At 62.7% G+C, this 16,691-nt stretch overlaps 11 non-coding genes across 11 annotated transcripts; 5 read left to right on the plus strand and 6 right to left on the minus strand.

The window, feature by feature from the left end:
* The first annotated feature begins 222 nt into the window (after window positions 1–222).
* TRNAG-GCC (transfer RNA glycine (anticodon GCC)) lies at window positions 223–293 on the plus strand. Its single transcript has one exon. It is a non-coding gene; the product is annotated as a tRNA-Gly (tRNA).
* A 4,123-nt stretch (window positions 294–4,416) lies between these two features.
* TRNAE-CUC (transfer RNA glutamic acid (anticodon CUC)) lies at window positions 4,417–4,488 on the minus strand. Its single transcript has one exon. It is a non-coding gene; the product is annotated as a tRNA-Glu (tRNA).
* Window positions 4,489–4,766: 278 nt separating this feature from the next.
* Window positions 4,767–4,838, minus strand: TRNAG-UCC (transfer RNA glycine (anticodon UCC)). The gene has a single exon. It is a non-coding gene; the product is annotated as a tRNA-Gly (tRNA).
* Window positions 4,839–5,739: 901 nt separating this feature from the next.
* On the minus strand, window positions 5,740–5,811 carry TRNAD-GUC (transfer RNA aspartic acid (anticodon GUC)). The gene has a single exon. It is a non-coding gene; the product is annotated as a tRNA-Asp (tRNA).
* Window positions 5,812–6,385: 574 nt separating this feature from the next.
* Window positions 6,386–6,468, plus strand: TRNAL-CAG (transfer RNA leucine (anticodon CAG)). Its single transcript has one exon. It is a non-coding gene; the product is annotated as a tRNA-Leu (tRNA).
* Window positions 6,469–8,093: 1,625 nt separating this feature from the next.
* Window positions 8,094–8,164, plus strand: TRNAG-GCC (transfer RNA glycine (anticodon GCC)). The gene has a single exon. It is a non-coding gene; the product is annotated as a tRNA-Gly (tRNA).
* Window positions 8,165–12,287: 4,123 nt separating this feature from the next.
* On the minus strand, window positions 12,288–12,359 carry TRNAE-CUC (transfer RNA glutamic acid (anticodon CUC)). Its single transcript has one exon. It is a non-coding gene; the product is annotated as a tRNA-Glu (tRNA).
* Window positions 12,360–12,637: 278 nt separating this feature from the next.
* TRNAG-UCC (transfer RNA glycine (anticodon UCC)) lies at window positions 12,638–12,709 on the minus strand. The gene has a single exon. It is a non-coding gene; the product is annotated as a tRNA-Gly (tRNA).
* Window positions 12,710–13,605: 896 nt separating this feature from the next.
* TRNAD-GUC (transfer RNA aspartic acid (anticodon GUC)) lies at window positions 13,606–13,677 on the minus strand. The gene has a single exon. It is a non-coding gene; the product is annotated as a tRNA-Asp (tRNA).
* A 574-nt stretch (window positions 13,678–14,251) lies between these two features.
* On the plus strand, window positions 14,252–14,334 carry TRNAL-CAG (transfer RNA leucine (anticodon CAG)). Its single transcript has one exon. It is a non-coding gene; the product is annotated as a tRNA-Leu (tRNA).
* A 1,626-nt stretch (window positions 14,335–15,960) lies between these two features.
* TRNAG-GCC (transfer RNA glycine (anticodon GCC)) lies at window positions 15,961–16,031 on the plus strand. Its single transcript has one exon. It is a non-coding gene; the product is annotated as a tRNA-Gly (tRNA).
* The last annotated feature ends 660 nt before the right edge of the window (window positions 16,032–16,691 follow it).

Genomic DNA, 16,691 nt, shown 5'->3' on the forward strand with positions numbered 1-16,691 from the left:
GAAAGCGCAGGACGGGCCGAGCACGCCTGCGTCCCTCCGTCCCTCGGTGCTTCCGACCGCCTCGCGCCCTGGGGTCGCCAGCGTGCCCGGAGCCTCTCATTCAGGTGGCCCGTCGGCCTCCTGCTCAAATGGAGCACATGCCCACGGGGCGAGCAGTGACCAGGGTCCGGCGGTTGGCGGCGAGCGCCGCTGGGGCAGCGCCGGGGGCCGGCGGCCACCGGTGCATGGGTGGTTCAGTGGTAGAATTCTCGCCTGCCACGCGGGAGGCCCGGGTTCGATTCCCGGCCCATGCAGCCGCAGCGTCCCCTTTTGGTTCCCGCAGCCCCACAGCGGAGCTGGGCTTCCCCGCTGCCACACTCAAGGCACCGGTCGTGCAACAGCTCGCTCACCACCGCACCTTCCGGCCCCTGTCCTTCCCACGCAGACGCCCCCACCCCACACACACCCGGGAGCCAGGCCTCCGGGACCTGACACCTTGCGGGCTCAGCCACTCTTACGCCCAGACCCCTTCCTTGTCCTTGTTCTCGTCCTTACCCCGACCCCGCTTGTGTCACGCTTTTCACTGTGAGGAACACCCCACACTGGCACCCGCACAGCCCAACCTCTTCACCTTTCGCCACGTTTCCAAGCTCTCTGCCTCACTCTGCCCGCACTTCGAGAGTTATACTATGTTTGCACAACCAGGAGCAAGGAAGTTGCCACCTCTGGGAGTGATACATCCCACTTTCCTGGACAGTCCCCAAAGCGTTCACTTGCACGAGGAGTTCAAAAGAAGTCCACACCATCATCGCAGACTGCACTCTAGATTCATGTTCTGACCCTCGACAGAAATACGTTTCCAACACCGGCCCGCTCCTCCACCACTACTGCCACCACCACCATCAGCACGACAAACACCAGCCCCTCCCCTGAACCTCTGCTCCCACCAACAGCATCAGCCCTCGGGACAGCACCACCGGCACCACCACCTCAGCCTCCACCCTACTCCCACAGACACCCCCATCCCACCCCCTATCTCCCCGCTTTTTCCCCCGATCCTTTCCAAATCCTACGTTGTCAAGGATCCTGCCCTTGCCTCTGTCCCGTTGCCCTCCTTTTTTTCCCCTTCGTCGTCTTCTCCTTTTCGCAGCAGTACGGTTGACTTACAATACTGTGTGACTTTCAGGTGTACAGCCAAGTGATTCAGTTATATGTCCTTTTCCAGGTTATTTTCCGTTATACGTTATCACGACATATGAATACAGTTCCCTGTGCTGTACAGTAAATCCTTGTTGCTTCTGTGCTTTATGTCCAGTATTTCCTCTCTGTTAATCGCAGCTCCGGATTTTTCCCTGCCCTACACTTTCCCCTTGGGTAACGAACAGTGTGTTTTCTATGTCTGTGGGTCTGTTTCTCTTTGGCACATACATTCGTTTGTAGTACGGTTTAGATTCCACATATCTTTGTGCTCCTCTGCCTGACTTACGTCGCGAAGTGTAATATACTCTAGGTCCATCCTTACTGGTGCAAATGGCAATATCTCACTCTTTTGTATGGCTGAGGAATATTCCACAGTACGTACGTACCACGTCTTCCTGTGCCAGCCATCGGTTGATGGGCACTTGGGTTTTGTCCATGTCTTGGCTGTGGCCCGTAGTGCTGCTGTGAACATGGGGGGGTGCATGGATCTCTTCAAATGACAGTTTCTCTCCTTTGCCGATGTGTACCCACGATGGGGATTGCTGGATCATATGAGAGCTCATATTTCACCTATTTATTTAGTGTGTTGTTTTTATTTATGCATTTAATATTTATTTATTCGTTTACTTATAAGAACTAGTAGCTGCAATTTTGGAAGAAAAGTTGATTAACAGTATTGAGTTAGTTTCAGGTGCACAGCAAAGCGGATACTGTCTTCCATGTCTAATATTGTTTCAGGTTGCTTTCCATCACAGTTTACTACAGGATATTGAACATCATTCCCTGTGTTATTCTGGAAATCCTTGTTGCGTATGTCTTTTATATGAAGTACGGTGTATCTGTTCATCGCAGCTCCTACTTTATGTCTCCACCCCTCCCTTTCTCCTCGGGGAACCACCAGTGTGTTTTCTATGTCTGTGAGTCTGTTTCGCTTTGGCACATACATTCTTGTCTATTATGTTTTAGATTCCACGTATCTTTGTGCTTCTCTGTCAGACTTAACTTCACTAAGTGTAATATTCTCTAGGACCATCCTTATTGTGGCAAATGGCAATATTTCATTTTCGGAAATGGCTGAGTAATATTCCACAGTACATTTACACCGCATCTTTTTCTGTCAGCCAACCGTTGATGGGCACATGGGTTTTTTCCATGTCTTGGCTGCGGCACACAGTGCTGCTACAAAGACGGGGGTGCGTGGATCTCTTCAAACAACAGTTTTTCTCTTTGGCGGATGTGTACCCACGACGGGGATTGCTGGATCATCTGATGGCTCATGTTTCTCCTGTTTATTTTGTTCGTTGTTTTTATTTATTTATTTACTTACTTACTTATAAGTACTAGTACTTGTGGTTGAAGAAGAAGAGTTGATTAACGATATTGAGTTCGTTTCAGGTGTACAGCAAAGGGGATACTGTTTTCCATGTCTAATATCGTTTCAGAGTGATTTCCATTACAGGTTATTGCAGGATATTGACTATCACTCCCTGTGTTATTCTGGAAATCCTTGTTGCTTATCTCCTTTATATGAACCACTGTGTATCTGTTCATCGAGCTCCTAATTTATCCCTCCACCCCTCCTTTTTAACTCGGGTAACCATCACTGTGTTTTCTAGGTCTGTGAGTCTGTTTCCGTTTTGCACAGAGATTCATTGGTAGTACGTCTTAGATTCCACATATCTTTGTGCTTCTCTGTCGGACCTACTTCACTAAGTGTAATACTCCCTGGGAGCATTCTTGTTGCGGCAAATGGCGATATTTCATTCTTTCTTATTAATGGCTGTGTAATATCCCATAGTACATATATACCACCTCTTCTTGTACTAGCCACCCGTTGATGGGCACTTGGGTATTTTTCCATGTCTTGGCTACTGCAAATAGTGCCGCTGTGAACATGGAGGTGCTTGTGCCTTTTTGCACTCTTGTTTCGTCATTTCCGGGTACGTACCCAGGAGTGGGATTGCTGGATCATAGGGGACCTCTCCTTTGGCCTCTTTCAACCTCAACCCCTCCTCCCCCCACCCCCGCCGCCACACACACCTGAGACCGGATGGTTTCTCCCGACGAGAGGCGATGTATGTCTCTGGGGCAGTAGAATGCCCCCACCCCATTCGGACCCCGCCTAGCCCCTGTGGCGCGCTCCGTTTCTGTTGTTCTCTTGCCTGCCTCCTACCCACCGCCCCCAGTCCCAACCCACTGGTTAGCCTGACCACCTTGCCGCGCAGCACAGCAGTCTGGCGCCCTCACCCGCCACCCCACCGCGAAGGGGTCCTCTCCCACCATCTTCCTCGCCCCACAGCCCACTCACACACCCCGCCCTTCCCCCCAGCCTGCAGGCTCGGACCCCTCTCCCCGCCACCTTCCCCTTGTATCCCAGGCCCGACTGTCACATGTCCTGCCCGGAAGTCTCACTTCCGCCAGTGCTCCTCAGACGCACTCCTACTCCAGGCCCACCCCGCCCCCTGATCTGACCCACCCGTACACACGTGCCGGGCCAGGTGCTGCCACCACCCCAAGCTTCTGCTGAGCCCCTGCCTGAGGGGCCAGCCGCTCTCCCGGGCCAGGTCCCCGCCAGCCCAACACCTCCCGCTCCTGCCCGCGCTCCACCCAGACACCCCAGGCCCTTCCTCGCACCTCCCAGCACGCGGCCCACCGCCGCCCTCTCTCCATGGGGTCGTTCTGCTCCGTTCCCTAACCCGCGTGGGGTGGCCACCGACCACGGCCACAAACACCTTCATCCCACACTGTCAGCCACCCCCACGGCACCGGCAAGGGCGTTCAGGAAACCTGCTGCGGTGGTGCGAAGCACCCGTCTGCCCACCGGTGCTCCGTTCCACAGGGGATCCGGCTTTGTTAGAAGGCACCGCCTGTGACACCGCCGTCGCCGTCGGCGCTGCCGCCGCTGTCGCCGTGGGGGAAAAGCAGTGCTGATGGAGAGTCCAAACACAGGCGGGGGCGTTTGCTCGTGGCCACGGCCACGGCGGGGAGAGGCGCGGCCCCGGCCACTCGTGTTTGGGGCTGAGGCAAGCGTCCGGAAAGGAAGACACGGGACGTCGAAGGCCTCGAGTGGGCGCGCGCCAGTGCGGCCAAAAGGTTTGGCCGGGGAGGCAGGGTGGAGGTTGCCTGGCAGGGCTTGGGCTGGAGGTGCAGGGCACCGGGCGGCTCTTGTCGGGGCGCCGAGGCCGCGGAGCAAGCGTGGCCTAAAAGTGGGATGTGGACGGTGGGAGGTAGAGAGGCTTCCCTGACCGGGAATCGAACCCGGGCCGCGGCGGTGAGAGCGCCGAATCCTAACCACTAGACCACCAGGGAGCGTCAGGCTCTACCACTGCTCCTGCTGGACCCATAGCACCCGCTCGGCGCCACCTTGGCGCCAAGACCCGGCCTTTCCAAGTCCAGCCACGCGCCGCCCCTGGCAATCCACGTGTCCTACCGTCCTTCCTGCTTGCAGCGCCCTCAGAACACTGCGCGCCTGCTTCTCGCACACACGAGAAAAGCCGCTGGGGCCAGCTAGCTCCCTGCTCCCAGCTCTCCCTCACAGGCCCCCGGCCGGCCGGCCGCCCGTGGAGCTCGGTAAAAGGTCAGCCCGCTGCGTTGGCCGGGAATCGAACCCGGGTCAACTGCTTGGAAGGCAGCTATGCTCACCACTATACCACCAACGCTGCACAGCCCGGGCCGCCCCGAGACGCCGGCACCGGGCTCGCCCGAGCGCACTCTCGTCGCCGCCGCCTTCTCCTCCTCCTCCTCCTCCTCCTCCTCCTCCTGCTCCTCCTTCTCTTCGACTCCTCCTCCTTCTCTTCCTCCTCCTACTCCCCTTTCTCTTCCCCGTCCTCCTCCTCCTCCTCCTCCTCCTCCTCCTCCTCCTCCTCCTCAGCCGCCGCCGCTTGGAGCAGCCCTGCCCCGACGCCCCGCCGGCCGGCAGCTCTGTGACGTCACAGGCGCCACCAAGGCCCCCCGGCGCCCCACCCGCGCCAGCCCTACGAAGCTGCCCTAGGCCGCCGGCCCGACCGCCTCAGGGGGGCGCTCTCGCTGCCTTGCTGCTCCAGGGCCCTCCGCTCCACGCCGCGGCCCGCCCCCGCCCCCGCCCCGCCCCGCCCCGCCCCGCTCCCGGGGCACGCGTCTTCCAGCCCCCGGCTGGCCAAAGCCCTTCTCCACCGGGCGCTGGGCCAGGCCACTTCCCGCACCGACAGGGCACGCCACTCATCCGCCTCCCACCCGTCCCGGCAGCTGTGCACCTATGCCATGCCGCTGTGGATAGCTGCGCAGCTGTGCGTCGCGACGCAAGGAGCCCACTGAGACAGCCACTTTGGGCGGGCCGCAATGTCATCGGGCGCTTGTGGGGTCCAGAGGAGGCCCTCGCTCGGCCCTGGCGACTGAGCGCCCGGCGAGGAGGAAGGGCTGGGCGGCTGGAGGGGGGCGAGGGTGGGCAGGCTGGGCACGCGCTGGCGCCCTGCGCCTCGCTGGAGGGCGGAGGGCGGAGGGCGGAGGGAGGAGAAGAAGGGCCCTTGGGAGCCAGGCGGCAGGACAGAGAGCGGCGCCAGCCACCAAAAGAGGGCGTGTTGCCTCCCCGTCGGGGAATCGAACCCCGGTCTCCCGCGTGACAGGCGGGGATACTCACCACTATACTAACGAGGACGGCGGCCACCGCCCCCGCGCCCGGCCGCTCTCGGGCTGCCTGCCGACGCCTCCCCCTGCCCTCCGGCCCCCTGCCCACCACGGGCGCCCGGCACGTGCCCGACCCGACCCAACGCCACACCAACCGCGCCCTCCAAAGCAGCAGCCCCCGACCCCGACAGGGACCCGGACCCGCGTGGCCCTGAAAACTCCGAGTGCGCGCTGCCTATTGCCTCCGACGCGGGGATCGCGCCGGGTGGAGGGGGCCCGAGACGCAAAGCAAGGCTGCGAGGAGGGGGTGGGCGCGCGCCGGGCCATGGCCGGCGAGGAGACGCGCGGGTGGGGGCCGGCGGCAGGGGGCTGGCCCGACGCGGCCCGGCTGCGTCCGGGGCCAGGGCTGGGCGAGGGCGCCACCGCGGCGCAGCCAGGCGCGTCGTCTGGCCGTGCTCCCCGTCGGCCGCCGCGCGCCCGCTCCGTCGCTCACCCAGACGGCCGCGCGCCTGGCGCGGAGCACCGCGTCCCGCCAAGGGCACCGGGGTTCGCGTCGCGTCGGGTCCCAGCCAGCCGAGCGGCCACGCGCACGCCCAGGCCCGCCGTCAGGATGGCCGAGCGGTCTAAGGCGCTGCGTTCAGGTCGCAGTCTCCCCTGGAGGCGTGGGTTCGAATCCCACTCCTGACAAGCCAGCCTTTTGGCCCGCCCGACAAACGCACCCGGCCCTACGGCAGCGCTTTACTGCCTTCCAGTCCGTTCGCGCCTTGCACTCTTGCGGCCTCTCCGAACTCCGGCCCGGACATCCACGCCTCTCAGACGCGGGACCTTCTCAGCCACGGCCGCGGGCCTGGCAGAAACGGCGCACTAGGAACCCTCCGGCGACTGGCTTTCCGGACAAACGCCCTCCCCGCCAGCTCCTAAGCCCCCTCCTACCTGCACCCACACCAGAAAAACCTTCAGTCCTTCGCAGCCCATCTTCCCTCACCTGCTTGCGGCTGCTGCTGCTGGTGCTTTTCCTGCCTGCCTGCCTGCCTGCCTTCGTCCCTCCCTCCCACTCCCACTCCCACGCTCCACCCCGCCCCCACCGCCACACGCAGAACGGCCGCGTGTGGAAAGCCCTCCACGCCTGGCCCGCCCTCCGACTTCGGCCTGGTGAACAGCGGACTCGCTCTCACAGCCTTTCTTCCACTTCCGCCACCAGCAGCTCTCCCTCTTTCCAACATCCTGTCCTTCCCGCCAGCCCCAACGGCCCGCCTGCCCATTCCATTCCCTCCACAGCCACACCGTCTTGCCGGCCTGTGGTGCGTGCCCTCGGTGCTTTTTCGCCTTGGGACCTTGGCCGGACCACACCTGCCTGCCTGCCTGCCTGCCTGCCTGCCTGCCTGCTGGGCCGCGTGCAGCCCAGCCTCCTGCTGGCCAGCCAACAGGGGGCCCTCCCTGCACGGGGCCTGGCGCAGGAGTCGCTCCCGGGAACGGTGCTCCAGTGAGTAGTGAGCGGAAGCCCTGGATGCCCTGTCACCCACCACAGACGTCCGGCCCCCAGCCCGGGCCACCCACCTCGGCGCCACAGCGCAAGTCCCTCGGGGAAGCCGCTGCTCCGGCCGGACCCAACCACACCCTGGCGCGCTCCCTCCCTCACCGGGCTGTCCGCGAGCCAGCAGCCAGTCTGCCACAGTGCTTCTCCTCACAACCAACGCAGCAGAGCGGGACCCCGCGGGAGAGGGGTGGGCCAGAGCGCAGAAGCGAGGCTCAGACACCTTTGGTCTTGTGGCCTGAGCGCCGCTCGGCGACGGCGGCGGCGGCGGCGGCGGCGGTGCCCGGCGTCCATCTCCCACGCTCGCGGTCCCTGCACAGCCCCGAGCTCCGACCCCTGCCCCCGCCCGCCCTCGCACGCCCCGCACCAGCAAGAAAGCCAGCCGCCAGAGGGACTGTGCGTCGGGGCCGGGCGGCTGCTGAGAGGAACGTCGGCGCTCGGCCGCAGCGGCCACGCCTCGCCTGCCCTGACTGGGATTCGGGCGCGGGCCAGGCCGCTTGGGCTCCTGGCTTCCTCTGGCGACACCGACAGTCTCGCGGCGGCCGTGGACGGCAGAGAAAGCGCAGGACGGGCCGAGCACGCCTGCGTCCCTCCGTCCCTCGGTGCTTCCGACCGCCTCGCGCCCTGGGGTCGCCAGCGTGCCCGGAGCCTCTCATTCAGGTGGCCCGTCGGCCTCCTGCTCAAATGGAGCACATGCCCACGGGGCGAGCAGTGACCAGGGTCCGGCGGTTGGCGGCGAGCGCCGCTGGGGCAGCGCCGGGGGCCGGCGGCCACCGGTGCATGGGTGGTTCAGTGGTAGAATTCTCGCCTGCCACGCGGGAGGCCCGGGTTCGATTCCCGGCCCATGCAGCCGCAGCGTCCCCTTTTGGTTCCCGCAGCCCCACAGCGGAGCTGGGCTTCCCCGCTGCCACACTCAAGGCACCGGTCGTGCAACAGCTCGCTCACCACCGCACCTTCCGGCCCCTGTCCTTCCCACGCAGACGCCCCCACCCCACACACACCCGGGAGCCAGGCCTCCGGGACCTGACACCTTGCGGGCTCAGCCACTCTTACGCCCAGACCCCTTCCTTGTCCTTGTTCTCGTCCTTACCCCGACCCCGCTTGTGTCACGCTTTTCACTGTGAGGAACACCCCACACTGGCACCCGCACAGCCCAACCTCTTCACCTTTCGCCACGTTTCCAAGCTCTCTGCCTCACTCTGCCCGCACTTCGAGAGTTATACTATGTTTGCACAACCAGGAGCAAGGAAGTTGCCACCTCTGGGAGTGATACATCCCACTTTCCTGGACAGTCCCCAAAGCGTTCACTTGCACGAGGAGTTCAAAAGAAGTCCACACCATCATCGCAGACTGCACTCTAGATTCATGTTCTGACCCTCGACAGAAATACGTTTCCAACACCGGCCCGCTCCTCCACCACTACTGCCACCACCACCATCAGCACGACAAACACCAGCCCCTCCCCTGAACCTCTGCTCCCACCAACAGCATCAGCCCTCGGGACAGCACCACCGGCACCACCACCTCAGCCTCCACCCTACTCCCACAGACACCCCCATCCCACCCCCTATCTCCCCGCTTTTTCCCCCGATCCTTTCCAAATCCTACGTTGTCAAGGATCCTGCCCTTGCCTCTGTCCCGTTGCCCTCCTTTTTTTCCCCTTCGTCGTCTTCTCCTTTTCGCAGCAGTACGGTTGACTTACAATACTGTGTGACTTTCAGGTGTACAGCCAAGTGATTCAGTTATATGTCCTTTTCCAGGTTATTTTCCGTTATACGTTATCACGACATATGAATACAGTTCCCTGTGCTGTACAGTAAATCCTTGTTGCTTCTGTGCTTTATGTCCAGTATTTCCTCTCTGTTAATCGCAGCTCCGGATTTTTCCCTGCCCTACACTTTCCCCTTGGGTAACGAACAGTGTGTTTTCTATGTCTGTGGGTCTGTTTCTCTTTGGCACATACATTCGTTTGTAGTACGGTTTAGATTCCACATATCTTTGTGCTCCTCTGCCTGACTTACGTCGCGAAGTGTAATATACTCTAGGTCCATCCTTACTGGTGCAAATGGCAATATCTCACTCTTTTGTATGGCTGAGGAATATTCCACAGTACGTACGTACCACGTCTTCCTGTGCCAGCCATCGGTTGATGGGCACTTGGGTTTTGTCCATGTCTTGGCTGTGGCCCGTAGTGCTGCTGTGAACGTGGGGGGGTGCATGGATCTCTTCAAATGACAGTTTCTCTCCTTTGCCGATGTGTACCCACGATGGGGATTGCTGGATCATATGAGAGCTCATATTTCACCTATTTATTTAGTGTGTTGTTTTTATTTATGCATTTAATATTTATTTATTCGTTTACTTATAAGAACTAGTAGCTGCAATTTTGGAAGAAAAGTTGATTAACAGTATTGAGTTAGTTTCAGGTGCACAGCAAAGCGGATACTGTCTTCCATGTCTAATATTGTTTCAGGTTGCTTTCCATCACAGTTTACTACAGGATATTGAACATCATTCCCTGTGTTATTCTGGAAATCCTTGTTGCGTATGTCTTTTATATGAAGTACGGTGTATCTGTTCATCGCAGCTCCTACTTTATGTCTCCGCCCCTCCCTTTCTCCTCGGGGAACCACCAGTGTGTTTTCTATGTCTGTGAGTCTGTTTCGCTTTGGCACATACATTCTTGTCTATTATGTTTTAGATTCCACGTATCTTTGTGCTTCTCTGTCAGACTTAACTTCACTAAGTGTAATATTCTCTAGGACCATCCTTATTGTGGCAAATGGCAATATTTCATTTTCGGAAATGGCTGAGTAATATTCCACAGTACATTTACACCGCATCTTTTTCTGTCAGCCAACCGTTGATGGGCACATGGGTTTTTTCCATGTCTTGGCTGCGGCACACAGTGCTGCTACAAAGACGGGGGTGCGTGGATCTCTTCAAACAACAGTTTTTCTCTTTGGCGGATGTGTACCCACGACGGGGATTGCTGGATCATCTGATGGCTCATGTTTCTCCTGTTTATTTTGTTCGTTGTTTTTATTTATTTATTTACTTACTTACTTATAAGTACTAGTACTTGTGGTTGAAGAAGAAGAGTTGATTAACGATATTGAGTTCGTTTCAGGTGTACAGCAAAGGGGATACTGTTTTCCATGTCTAATATCGTTTCAGAGTGATTTCCATTACAGGTTATTGCAGGATATTGACTATCACTCCCTGTGTTATTCTGGAAATCCTTGTTGCTTATCTCCTTTATATGAACCACTGTGTATCTGTTCATCGAGCTCCTAATTTATCCCTCCACCCCTCCTTTTTAACTCGGGTAACCATCACTGTGTTTTCTAGGTCTGTGAGTCTGTTTCCGTTTTGCACAGAGATTCATTGGTAGTACGTTTTAGATTCCACATATCTTTGTGCTTCTCTGTCGGACCTACTTCACTAAGTGTAATACTCCCTGGGAGCATTCTTGTTGCGGCAAATGGCGATATTTCATTCTTTCTTATTAATGGCTGTGTAATATCCCATAGTACATATATACCACCTCTTCTTGTACTAGCCACCCGTTGATGGGCACTTGGGTATTTTTCCATGTCTTGGCTACTGCAAATAGTGCCGCTGTGAACATGGAGGTGCTTGTGCCTTTTTGCACTCTTGTTTCGTCATTTCCGGGTACGTACCCAGGAGTGGGATTGCTGGATCATAGGGGACCTCTCCTTTGGCCTCTTTCAACCTCAACCCCTCCTCCCCCCACCCCCGCCGCCACACACACCTGAGACCGGATGGTTTCTCCCGACGAGAGGCGATGTATGTCTCTGGGGCAGTAGAATGCCCCCACCCCATTCGGACCCCGCCTAGCCCCTGTGGCGCGCTCCGTTTCTGTTGTTCTCTTGCCTGCCTCCTACCCACCGCCCCCAGTCCCAACCCACTGGTTAGCCTGACCACCTTGCCGCGCAGCACAGCAGTCTGGCGCCCTCACCCGCCACCCCACCGCGAAGGGGTCCTCTCCCACCATCTTCCTCGCCCCACAGCCCACTCACACACCCCGCCCTTCCCCCCAGCCTGCAGGCTCGGGCCCCTCTCCCCGCCACCTTCCCCTTGTATCCCAGGCCCGACTGTCACATGTCCTGCCCGGAAGTCTCACTTCCGCCAGTGCTCCTCAGACGCACTCCTACTCCAGGCCCACCCCGCCCCCTGATCTGACCCACCCGTACACACGTGCCGGGCCAGGTGCTGCCACCACCCCAAGCTTCTGCTGAGCCCCTGCCTGAGGGGCCAGCCGCTCTCCCGGGCCAGGTCCCCGCCAGCCCAACACCTCCCGCTCCTGCCCGCGCTCCACCCAGACACCCCAGGCCCTTCCTCGCACCTCCCAGCACGCGGCCCACCGCCGCCCTCTCTCCATGGGGTCGTTCTGCTCCGTTCCCTAACCCGCGTGGGGTGGCCACCGACCACGGCCACAAACACCTTCATCCCACACTGTCAGCCACCCCCACGGCACCGGCAAGGGCGTTCAGGAAACCTGCTGCGGTGGTGCGAAGCACCCGTCTGCCCACCGGTGCTCCGTTCCACAGGGGATCCGGCTTTGTTAGAAGGCACCGCCTGTGACACCGCCGTCGCCGTCGGCGCTGCCGCCGCTGTCGCCGTGGGGGAAAAGCAGTGCTGATGGAGAGTCCAAACACAGGCGGGGGCGTTTGCTCGTGGCCACGGCCACGGCGGGGAGAGGCGCGGCCCCGGCCACTCGTGTTTGGGGCTGAGGCAAGCGTCCGGAAAGGAAGACACGGGACGTCGAAGGCCTCGAGTGGGCGCGCGCCAGTGCGGCCAAAAGGTTTGGCCGGGGAGGCAGGGTGGAGGTTGCCTGGCAGGGCTTGGGCTGGAGGTGCAGGGCACCGGGCGGCTCTTGTCGGGGCGCCGAGGCCGCGGAGCAAGCGTGGCCTAAAAGTGGGATGTGGACGGTGGGAGGTAGAGAGGCTTCCCTGACCGGGAATCGAACCCGGGCCGCGGCGGTGAGAGCGCCGAATCCTAACCACTAGACCACCAGGGAGCGTCAGGCTCTACCACTGCTCCTGCTGGACCCATAGCACCCGCTCGGCGCCACCTTGGCGCCAAGACCCGGCCTTTCCAAGTCCAGCCACGCGCCGCCCCTGGCAATCCACGTGTCCTACCGTCCTTCCTGCTTGCAGCGCCCTCAGAACACTGCGCGCCTGCTTCTCGCACACACGAGAAAAGCCGCTGGGGCCAGCTAGCTCCCTGCTCCCAGCTCTCCCTCACAGGCCCCCGGCCGGCCGGCCGCCCGTGGAGCTCGGTAAAAGGTCAGCCCGCTGCGTTGGCCGGGAATCGAACCCGGGTCAACTGCTTGGAAGGCAGCTATGCTCACCACTATACCACCAACGCTGCACAGCCCGGGCCGCCCCGAGACGCCGGCACCGGGCTCGCCCGAGCGCACTCTCGTCGCCGCCGCCTTCTCCTCCTCCTCCTCCTCCTCCTCCTCCTCCTGCTCCTCCTTCTCTTCGACTCCTCCTCCTTCTCTTCCTCCTCCTACTCCCCTTTCTCTTCCCCGTCCTCCTCCTCCTCCTCCTCCTCCTCCTCCTCCTCCTCCTCCTCAGCCGCCGCCGCTTGGAGCAGCCCTGCCCCGACGCCCCGCCGGCCGGCAGCTCTGTGACGTCACAGGCGCCACCAAGGCCCCCCGGCGCCCCACCCGCGCCAGCCCTACGAAGCTGCCCTAGGCCGCCGGCCCGACCGCCTCAGGGGGGCGCTCTCGCTGCCTTGCTGCTCCAGGGCCCTCCGCTCCACGCCGCGGCCCGCCCCCGCCCCCGCCCCGCCCCGCCCCGCCCCGCTCCCGGGGCACGCGTCTTCCAGCCCCCGGCTGGCCAAAGCCCTTCTCCACCGGGCGCTGGGCCAGGCCACTTCCCGCACCGACAGGGCACGCCACTCATCCGCCTCCCACCCGTCCCGGCAGCTGTGCACCTATGCCGCTGTGGATAGCTGCGCAGCTGTGCGTCGCGACGCAAGGAGCCCACTGAGACAGCCACTTTGGGCGGGCCGCAATGTCATCGGGCGCTTGTGGGGTCCAGAGGAGGCCCTCGCTCGGCCCTGGCGACTGAGCGCCCGGCGAGGAGGAAGGGCTGGGCGGCTGGAGGGGGGCGAGGGTGGGCAGGCTGGGCACGCGCTGGCGCCCTGCGCCTCGCTGGAGGGCGGAGGGCGGAGGGCGGAGGGAGGAGAAGAAGGGCCCTTGGGAGCCAGGCGGCAGGACAGAGAGCGGCGCCAGCCACCAAAAGAGGGCGTGTTGCCTCCCCGTCGGGGAATCGAACCCCGGTCTCCCGCGTGACAGGCGGGGATACTCACCACTATACTAACGAGGACGGCGGCCACCGCCCCCGCGCCCGGCCGCTCTCGGGCTGCCTGCCGACGCCTCCCCCTGCCCTCCGGCCCCCTGCCCACCACGGGCGCCCGGCACGTGCCCGACCCGACCCAACGCCACACCAACCGCGCCCTCCAAAGCAGCAGCCCCCGACCCCGACAGGGACCCGGACCCGCGTGGCCCTGAAAACTCCGAGTGCGCGCTGCCTATTGCCTCCGACGCGGGGATCGCGCCGGGTGGAGGGGGCCCGAGACGCAAAGCAAGGCTGCGAGGAGGGGGTGGGCGCGCGCCGGGCCATGGCCGGCGAGGAGACGCGCGGGTGGGGGCCGGCGGCAGGGGGCTGGCCCGACGCGGCCCGGCTGCGTCCGGGGCCAGGGCTGGGCGAGGGCGCCACCGCGGCGCAGCCAGGCGCGTCGTCTGGCCGTGCTCCCCGTCGGCCGCCGCGCGCCCGCTCCGTCGCTCACCCAGACGGCCGCGCGCCTGGCGCGGAGCACCGCGTCCCGCCAAGGGCACCGGGGTTCGCGTCGCGTCGGGTCCCAGCCAGCCGAGCGGCCACGCGCACGCCCAGGCCCGCCGTCAGGATGGCCGAGCGGTCTAAGGCGCTGCGTTCAGGTCGCAGTCTCCCCTGGAGGCGTGGGTTCGAATCCCACTCCTGACAAGCCAGCCTTTTGGCCCGCCCGACAAACGCACCCGGCCCTACGGCAGCGCTTTACTGCCTTCCAGTCCGTTCGCGCCTTGCACTCTTGCGGCCTCTCCGAACTCCGGCCCGGACATCCACGCCTCTCAGACGCGGGACCTTCTCAGCCACGGCCGCGGGCCTGGCAGAAACGGCGCACTAGGAACCCTCCGGCGACTGGCTTTCCGGACAAACGCCCTCCCCGCCAGCTCCTAAGCCCCCTCCTACCTGCACCCACACCAGAAAAACCTTCAGTCCTTCGCAGCCCATCTTCCCTCACCTGCTTGCGGCTGCTGCTGCTGGTGCTTTTCCTGCCTGCCTGCCTGCCTGCCTTCGTCCCTCCCTCCCACTCCCACTCCCACGCTCCACCCCGCCCCCACCGCCACACGCAGAACGGCCGCGTGTGGAAAGCCCTCCACGCCTGGCCCGCCCTCCGACTTCGGCCTGGTGAACAGCGGACTCGCTCTCACAGCCTTTCTTCCACTTCCGCCACCAGCAGCTCTCCCTCTTTCCAACATCCTGTCCTTCCCGCCAGCCCCAACGGCCCGCCTGCCCATTCCATTCCCTCCACAGCCACACCGTCTTGCCGGCCTGTGGTGCGTGCCCTCGGTGCTTTTTCGCCTTGGGACCTTGGCCGGACCACACCTGCCTGCCTGCCTGCCTGCCTGCCTGCCTGCCTGCCTGCTGGGCCGCGTGCAGCCCAGCCTCCTGCTGGCCAGCCAACAGGGGGCCCTCCCTGCACGGGGCCTGGCGCAGGAGTCGCTCCCGGGAACGGTGCTCCAGTGAGTAGTGAGCGGAAGCCCTGGATGCCCTGTCACCCACCACAGACGTCCGGCCCCCAGCCCGGGCCACCCACCTCGGCGCCACAGCGCAAGTCCCTCGGGGAAGCCGCTGCTCCGGCCGGACCCAACCACACCCTGGCGCGCTCCCTCCCTCACCGGGCTGTCCGCGAGCCAGCAGCCAGTCTGCCACAGTGCTTCTCCTCACAACCAACGCAGCAGAGCGGGACCCCGCGGGAGAGGGGTGGGCCAGAGCGCAGAAGCGAGGCTCAGACACCTTTGGTCTTGTGGCCTGAGCGCCGCTCGGCGACGGCGGCGGCGGCGGCGGCGGTGCCCGGCGTCCATCTCCCACGCTCGCGGTCCCTGCACAGCCCCGAGCTCCGACCCCTGCCCCCGCCCGCCCTCGCACGCCCCGCACCAGCAAGAAAGCCAGCCGCCAGAGGGACTGTGCGTCGGGGCCGGGCGGCTGCTGAGAGGAACGTCGGCGCTCGGCCGCAGCGGCCACGCCTCGCCTGCCCTGACTGGGATTCGGGCGCGGGCCAGGCCGCTTGGGCTCCTGGCTTCCTCTGGCGACACCGACAGTCTCGCGGCGGCCGTGGACGGCAGAGAAAGCGCAGGACGGGCCGAGCACGCCTGCGTCCCTCCGTCCCTCGGTGCTTCCGACCGCCTCGCGCCCTGGGGTCGCCAGCGTGCCCGGAGCCTCTCATTCAGGTGGCCCGTCGGCCTCCTGCTCAAATGGAGCACATGCCCACGGGGCGAGCAGTGACCAGGGTCCGGCGGTTGGCGGCGAGCGCCGCTGGGGCAGCGCCGGGGGCCGGCGGCCACCGGTGCATGGGTGGTTCAGTGGTAGAATTCTCGCCTGCCACGCGGGAGGCCCGGGTTCGATTCCCGGCCCATGCAGCCGCAGCGTCCCCTTTTGGTTCCCGCAGCCCCACAGCGGAGCTGGGCTTCCCCGCTGCCACACTCAAGGCACCGGTCGTGCAACAGCTCGCTCACCACCGCACCTTCCGGCCCCTGTCCTTCCCACGCAGACGCCCCCACCCCACACACACCCGGGAGCCAGGCCTCCGGGACCTGACACCTTGCGGGCTCAGCCACTCTTACGCCCAGACCCCTTCCTTGTCCTTGTTCTCGTCCTTACCCCGACCCCGCTTGTGTCACGCTTTTCACTGTGAGGAACACCCCACACTGGCACCCGCACAGCCCAACCTCTTCACCTTTCGCCACGTTTCCAAGCTCTCTGCCTCACTCTGCCCGCACTTCGAGAGTTATACTATGTTTGCACAACCAGGAGCAAGGAAGTTGCCACCTCTGGGAGTGATACATCCCACTTTCCTGGACAGTCCCCAAAGCGTTCACTTGCACGAGGAGTTCAAAAGAAGTCCACACCATCATCGCAGACTGCACTCTAGATTCATGTTCTGACCCTCGACAGAAATACGTTTCCAACACCGGCCCGCTCCTCCACCACTACTGCCACCACCACCATCAGCACGACAAACACCAGCCCCTCCCCTGAACCTCTGCTCCCACCAACAGCATCAGCCCTCGGGACAGCAC

Source organism: Eschrichtius robustus, chromosome 3 (genome assembly GCF_028021215.1).
Source record: "Eschrichtius robustus isolate mEscRob2 chromosome 3, mEscRob2.pri, whole genome shotgun sequence".
In the NCBI taxonomy this organism is placed as follows: domain Eukaryota; kingdom Metazoa; phylum Chordata; class Mammalia; order Artiodactyla; family Eschrichtiidae; genus Eschrichtius; species Eschrichtius robustus.